The sequence below is a fragment of the Meleagris gallopavo genome, chromosome 19 (genome assembly GCF_000146605.3).
Source record: "Meleagris gallopavo isolate NT-WF06-2002-E0010 breed Aviagen turkey brand Nicholas breeding stock chromosome 19, Turkey_5.1, whole genome shotgun sequence".
In the NCBI taxonomy this organism is placed as follows: domain Eukaryota; kingdom Metazoa; phylum Chordata; class Aves; order Galliformes; family Phasianidae; genus Meleagris; species Meleagris gallopavo.
Window position 1 is genome coordinate 4298158 of NC_015029.2, and position 7475 is coordinate 4305632.

Sequence of the window (7475 nt, forward strand, 5' to 3'; positions counted from 1 at the left end):
TTGTCTGAGCCTTGGACCATACCAAAAATCAAGATCACGGTATTTCAAATCCTTTGTAACATCTCTGCATGATTCACCCTTCAGTCGAGGTGCGCCATCGCCTCTCCCCATCCCTCCTGTGCCTCCTGTGGGGCACTGAACTCAAAGGGGAAGCACAGCTGTGTGAAGCAGCCAGGCTCCTGGCAAGCTCTCTCTCCCCCCAGGCCGGCTTCACTTACTTCTTTTCACATCTATCGCTTCCTCAGCCACACACATGCTTACGTACACTGTAATGATACTGATGGTGGCCAGAATTTTAAGCTCACTTTATATTTCTGTCTGTTTCCTTGGCTTTTATCCAGTCTGCAAGTCCCACTAGAAATACATAAATAAAAGCTGTTGTCTGAGCTGATTATGGGCCATCAGGCTTGAAGGCCCTTTTAAATTATGACCAGTCTTCAGAGATGGACAGATCTGTGCTGCTGTCTGATGCTGATGGGTCGTGTATTCCTACAAGAGAACAGGGGGAGGGCAGGCTCTGATGCCTGCCTTTTTTCCTTTGGGTGAAGGGGACATTTTCTAAATGGGATTTTATTACAGTGACAGTTCTGAGTGTGAATCACCCCATTTATGTGATATTTTCAGCAGCTCCACCAATTATGGCCACCTTTGCCATGAAGAACAAGGAAATTAACAGCAGCTAATGGACTGACAGAGCTTTCAGTGCCAACTTGCTAGCATATGACAAGGCAGATCAGTCCCCGCCTGCCTCTTTTCTTATTTTCTTCACTGTCAGATATTTATTGTAATAGCTGAAAGGCAGCATTTAGCTAGCATAGCACTTTCTATTTAAGGTGCTGTGCAGAACAGTCCATTCCACAGATAAAGGGAAAAGTATGTTTGAGGATGATATTGGTACTGAAATGGAAATTGCCTAAAATTGGGTTGGGTGAACATGCTTATTATTCATTGGAATGATTTAAGTACCTGTTTTAGAAAAGAGGAGCAAAGAGTGAGAGTGAAGTAAACTGTTATCTTCTCATTTAAAATAAATTTGTGGCTCAGGGAGTGCTCAGTGACCCCTGTGCAGGCTGCAGGATGGTGGTGGGTGTTGGGAGCAGCTCTGGGTTGGATTCCCATAGGGCCTCTGCACAGAGCATCTTTGGGGGGAATATCTGCTAAACTGGGCAACTGATAATGGTTAAGGAAGAAATCCCATCCTTTGCCTCAGCCCTTGTGTGCAAGTGCACTGGGAGGCAGAACAGCTGCTATGGGATCTATGGGGCCTGTTCTAGATTTTGAGTGCATGTGGACTCTACAGTACATTCTATTCTGCAATCCACTATTATGGATCAATTTCTAAGTAGCACAAGGAGCTCCCAAAAATATGGGCAGCCCGTGAGGTGACCCATCTTTCAGCTCAGTGCAGGGTTCCCAGACAAGGAAATAACCTTTCCCTTTCTATCACTGCAGGTGATTCTGTGATGGAGCACTTCAAGTTTTTTTTTTTTTTTAACAAGACCAGAAATGATAATTGCTACAGATGCTGTGGGGTTTGGTGTGCATTTGGGTTTCATTTTTCTGTTGCTTATGTAGTGTGGATTGAAGGGTTTTGCCACAAGAAGCCCTTGAAGGCATCTCATGCCAAAATACTGGCCCTATTTTGGTACTAGGAGTTCTAATGTTCATACCAGAATTGCTTGTCATGCCTTTGAACTGCAGTCAGTTTGGAGAAGTGTATTACTGTGAGTGCTGTGGGCTGGTGAAGCTGTCCCAGTGTTCAGAGCAGAAAATGAGGAACCTCAGTATCTAACTGCAGATGAGCAAGGACTGTGCTTATCAGGGTGTAATTAGCCTGATCTGTGACCTTGAGGGAACTGAGGCTGCGATAAGAAGCCCCTGGGAAGGGTACTCTCTTGTCAGACAGAGAACATGCACAGAGATTAACTTCTGCTCTTATCCTAGCCTTGCCTTTATTTCTTCTTGCTTTTTTACTTCTTCCTACAGAAAAATGGTTCATGAGATTGGTGCTTTTTAAGCTCCCTAGGCAGCAGCCTGAAGAAAATCACTTTTCCATCCTTTTTATGGCAGGGCCATCTCCAGGTTCCCCTCTGGTGCACTGCAGGTGGCTGTAGTGTCCTGGTGTCACCTGCAGTGGGCTGCACTCAAGTGAACTTCTTAGTTCTCAGTAGGCATTGTCTCTGTAGACTGGGCATCACTTGATGGTGATGGCATTTAGGGATCTGGATGCTGCATGAATAGCAGTGGAGGCAAAATGGAGGTGATGATTTTCCCCCTTGGGCGTACGGATCTTCTCACCCTGCTGAAAGAACCTTTATGTCTTAGTTCAAACGTAGGTTTAACTCTACGCTCTCCATCTCTAAGCAAAGCTAGGTACAGAAACAGACTGTATCAAAAGAAAATAGCAAGCATTCAGGCTTTTGGTAGAAATGTCCTCACAAAACAGAAGTGCGGAACACTTTGTTTGGAAACTCTTAATTATAATTGAATTTTTAAAACAAAAGGCTTTGAAAAGTATAGGAGCTGAGGCAGACATTTCTGAAGCTTGTTAGAACTCAAGTCCACAGTACTGGCTTTGAACTGAAGGTCTGTAGATAAAGGCCTGGATCTTCGTATCATTTAACGTACGTTGTTGTCCCCAAAGAAAAGAATGACAGGAAGTTGTGCAGAATTTTTTTAATATAAATTTCTTCTAGCAGCTCTGACTACATGGGAACCACGTGGGTACAATTCTGTTTCAAATAACCATGCCTGCTAACCATATCTAAACCAATGAAGCCTAGATACAGATGCATACTGCTTGCATAAGTTGGCTTCTGTGTGAGGAAACAGATGTGTTCCTTGTAGGCTTCTGAGGTTATTTAAATATCCATTGCCACTGTACTACATGTAGCCCTGACATGGTTATTTTACATAACACTGCTGCTTTTCTAAAACAGTAATAACAGTGCAGTGCCCTCCCGCATTAAGATCAGAATGTGCATGTTATTTCTGACAGCATAACTATTTAACGTCCCCCTGGAGCAGTTTGAGAAGAGCTTTTCTGGGAAGAGAGATGGCAGAAGTTTGTTTCTTCTTACCTGCATCACTTTGTATATGCTTCTTCAGCTATCACAAACAGATCGTGTTTCCCAAAGTCCAGCACTGATTTATTTTTAATTTTTTCTTTACTTTTTTCCCCTTGCCCAAGGATCACTCATTGGTTTCAGCTTTCCAAAGGATACCAAAGAAGTCTTTCCAAAAATAGTGTCTGCATTTGAGGTCCTCAGCTGAGGACCTTCCCTTTCTGTGAGTACATCTTCAGAGCTGTTTCATTGGGTCACTTATTGAGCTCAATAGTTCACTTCCTTCAGGGGGTTTGGAAGTGAAGCTTCTCTCCTTTCCTAGGTTTGCACACAGAGCTCTGGGGATGCTGTCTGAGCAAACCACCCCAGCCCTGAGGATCCTGAGCTCATTGTGATCTGAGAATATCACTGCAAGCACCCAGCTCTGCCAGCAGCAATCTGAGCTGACAGTGTCCTGGTACATCTCGGAATGTACCAGACTGAAACTGCAACTTCCATTTTGCTGCTAATTGTTTGGAATTCTTTGAACTCACGTCTGGAGATGGCACTTAAAACTGCCTCTGCCTGGTGCTCCTCATAAACAGATGGAGCGTTTGTTGACGTTTCAGTGACAGCTTGAAAACTTGTCTCCTACCTCTGAGCTGAGCCCTTTCTGCCTTGTCCTCCATCTGCCATCTCATTTTAAAACTAGCAGAACAACTCGAGTGAAGCAATTCCGACTTTTTCCATCTGTGCACAGTTAATTAAGAGGGTAATGAGAGCTCCGAATGAACAAGCCCTGCATTAATTCAAGATATGATTAAGGGAAACATCCAAAAATGAAAAATATATATATGTGCCTACGTACATTTAAAAAAATAATAATCTGAGTCCCTTTTGTCTGTCCCTATATTTGCCAACATTATGGCTGCTGATGATAGAAAAATGGAGGAAGGACTATGAAACAGCATATCCATATTCTGAACATAAAATCTGCCCCAGCAGCTCAAAGGTGGGGGGATGGAGCTGCAGCTGAGGCTTTACATGATGGGCTTCCCCCACGTAAGGGCTGTGCATGCAAAGATAGGTGTTTGATACCAGAAAAAGAAAACACTCTGCTTTTTTCTTTGGATTACAAGGGCAAGCCATAATCAAGGGCCTTGAGGTGTGCACAAACCAAGGAATCAGCTTAACTGCAGTGAATTCAAAAGGTACGGCTCTCCATGCCATTTGCTTTGGTGGCCCTCTGTTGACAGCCAGGCAATGGGTGATCACATGAATCTACCTTGAGAAAGGTAGATTACAGCTTACGGCCACATACTTTCTTGAATTTCAATTCTGGTGTATGCTGGAAAAAGTGATACACTGTCTTCGGTTTAGTTAGACTAAAGATGTGGCAAAAAGCCTGACTGGGGAGTTATGAATTGAATCATACAGGCTGGAAAAGACCTCTAAGATCACCACGTCGAACCTCAGTCTACCCAACTGTGCCCACTGATCACGTCCTTCAGTATAGCTCTGGAACACCTCCAGGGATGGTGACTGCACCACTCCCAGGCAGCCCATTACCTCATACCCATCCCTAATACCCAACCTGAACCTCCCCTAGGGCAACATGAGGCCGTTATCTCTCGTCCTATCGCTGTTACCTGGGTGTAGATGCTGACCCTCTCCTCACTAACACCTCCTGTCAGGAGGTCAGCAATAATATCTCCCTGAGTTCCTCTTTGAGAGCAAGGCAACCTGTGGTGTCAGGAGGAGACCATGAATCAGGGCACAGAAAAGGGCCTGAGGAGCCTTCAGAGTGAGGAAGAGGAGTGGCTGCAGAGTGAAGCACAGTCAGCAAGGACTATCAGCTTCTTCTCTGTGCTGGTTGGCTCTCCCTCGCTTCTTAGCTAGTATTTTGTTTTACTGGGGGTGGAAAAATGAGTGGCACTGAGGAGGCTGAGTGAATTCTTGTTTGGGTTTGTTCTCCCTCTTAGCTTCTTGCAGCAGCAGGAAACACAAGAAATGTTTCTAAACAAAGCCTGAAACTGACTGTGTGCGTTTTGCTTATGAAACTTCCCATGGCTCACAAACTGGGCTCTTGTCCCCTCACCACTGGGGCATGCAGCCACATTAGCAGCGACCTGTCAGCAGCCAGCACTGAGGGGCTGCTCCTCCTGCTTTATTGGAGGAGCTAATGGCATCCATGCAGATCCAGAGGAGACAGCCAGAGTGCAGCATCCTGGCCAGGACGGTTACATGGAAGCATGCAGAATAGGACATGAGACATGAAAACACATTCTTTCTGTTTTGAAAGGATTTCCAGAGTGCTGTGGGAAATAAGATAGGAAGGGAAATCAAGATATAATCCCTTGCCCCAAAGGAGCATCAAAATTGTCACTCCTGTCAGGCATTTGTCTAATCTTTGCTTAAAACCTCCCAGAGTGGGGATTTTGTGCTTTCCCTGGGCCATTTTTTCTGGTGTTTAACTACCCTTGCTGTTAGAAAGTTCATCTTGATGTCTTGTCTGAATCTCCCTGGCTGTGCAATTTAAGACCATTATTCCTTGTTATACCCTACATAGAGCAAAAATTTGTTCTCCTTTTCTTATTTTTCATTGTGTGGCTTTCTGAAAACAGATGTCTTCCAAAAGGCACGTGTGGAGTTCAGCTTGGAGCCTGCAAGCAGGAGCAGAGCTACAAGCATTTTCTCTAAAGTGATGTGTTTGCATGTCACGATTGTACTTGTTGCTCAGTAGCCAACACTGGTGCCCAACATCAGAGCTGGGCTGAATCTGCACTTGTTTAGTGAGGCTGATGCCAGAATTGTCCAGAAGTAGGGTAGGAACGCAGCACTAAGAAACAAAATTCAGCTCTAAGTGCTTAGGTCACACTGAAGTTAATATGGTGGGTGAGTTCTACAAGCTGGCCTTCTGGAACACCTGATCACTTGTGCTTTTTGTACTGGGGCCTTCAACAGTTATCTTTGGGAATGAGAACATGCCCTATAGAGGCTTCCAGAGCTGTTTCTGAAGAGCAGGTGCTAAATTTCTTGGTATCCTGTGGGAGTGTATTGTGTATGTATGCTTGAAGTACACAAAAAGTGGAATTTTTAGTACAATGTGTGCAGTGATGCATCACATGCTTATTATATTGTTGAAGACTCATATTAAACATACACAGATAATTATGTGATTGCACTTCATAGACCTTTTAATGGAAACTTCATGTTCCCACTACATAGAAGACCACACTTCTTCAATGAAACTTCCTATCCATGTTTTCAGCTTTCCTTACCTTTCATAAAGCTTCTGCTATACCCCTAAACTTTTGGAAGATTGGTTTTCTCATTACGCTTAAAAAGGAAAACAGGCAAGGATTTTTGTTAGAATCTGAAGAAAATTAGGAATTCCTCAGGCTGGGAACTTGTTATAAATTTCCATTAAGAAAAAAAGTTTCCCCACCTTTCTACCACCAAGTTTGAAGCTCCTTGAAATAAGGGCTAGTAATGGAAATGCTGACAGTATCTTAACTAGAGCAGCGTGAAAGGAGTGATATAATAGTTTATTTCAGGTAATGCCATGGTGATTTTTAATTTACATAATGTCAAAAATGCAGTATGTGAACTTTCTGAAAGCAAAAAAGTGGTGATAAAAACATCTATTTATTCCTCCTGCCTCCTTGTAGAGATGAGGGAATGAACAAAGCCACAAGGAAAAACCTCAAGGCCATGGTATTTGCATGAAGCATGCTACACATTATGTACCCTAGAAGTGTTTGAAAGAGAAGCTGACCCTGTATACTCACTCTTGTCTCAAATCATTTGCTAGTTTAATAGCTTAACATTTGCAAAATAACGTTCAGGTTTTCCCCCTTCCTAGCATTAAAATGTAACTGGTACAGAGTTGACACAAGAGATCTCTGGAGGAATTTGGTCCCACAGTCAATTCTCGTGACAGTTCAGCACGTTTGAGTTGGGGTTGCAGGAAGCATTGGAAACAGAGGAGTCTGTGGGGTCTAAAGCTCTACCAGAGCTCAGGGTTTTATAGATCTGAGGCTGCTATGGGATATGTAAGTCAGACATCAGCTTTTACTGGGGAAAAAAAAAACTGTGCTCATTCCTACTATCCAAATCGACAATCCTGTTCATAGCAATAGGGTTGGAACTGGATAATCTTTGAGGTCCCTTCCAAGCCATTCTTTGGTTCAAGTGGTGTCTTCCAGTCTTGAGTTCTATCACCATTATATTCTCAGGTGGTATCAAGTTCTCAGAACAGTGTTCTACCAAATTTTCTGCGCACAGTCCTTCTACTAGCCCTCCAAAAGGGAAAACATGAGCTATTAACACAACTCAGTGTGACACAGTAATGCTTGCAGCTACTAAAGCAGCCTAGTGTGACAAAAATGGCTCCGAGAAGCTAATAGAAATCCTGCATATAAAGGAATC

General features: G+C 43.6%; 1 long non-coding RNA gene across 2 annotated transcripts in view; it reads left to right on the forward strand.

Moving 5' to 3' along the window:
* LOC109370439 overlaps positions 1–5052 on the forward strand; it is an 8896-nt gene extending 3844 nt beyond the window's left edge. For both annotated transcript variants that reach the window (XR_004161638.1, XR_002120526.1), the window contains exons 2-3: positions 3191–3288; positions 3388–5052. This is a non-coding gene — a long non-coding RNA (uncharacterized LOC109370439). The remainder of the gene's footprint in view (positions 1–3190; positions 3289–3387) is intronic.
* The last annotated feature ends 2423 nt before the right edge of the window (positions 5053–7475 follow it).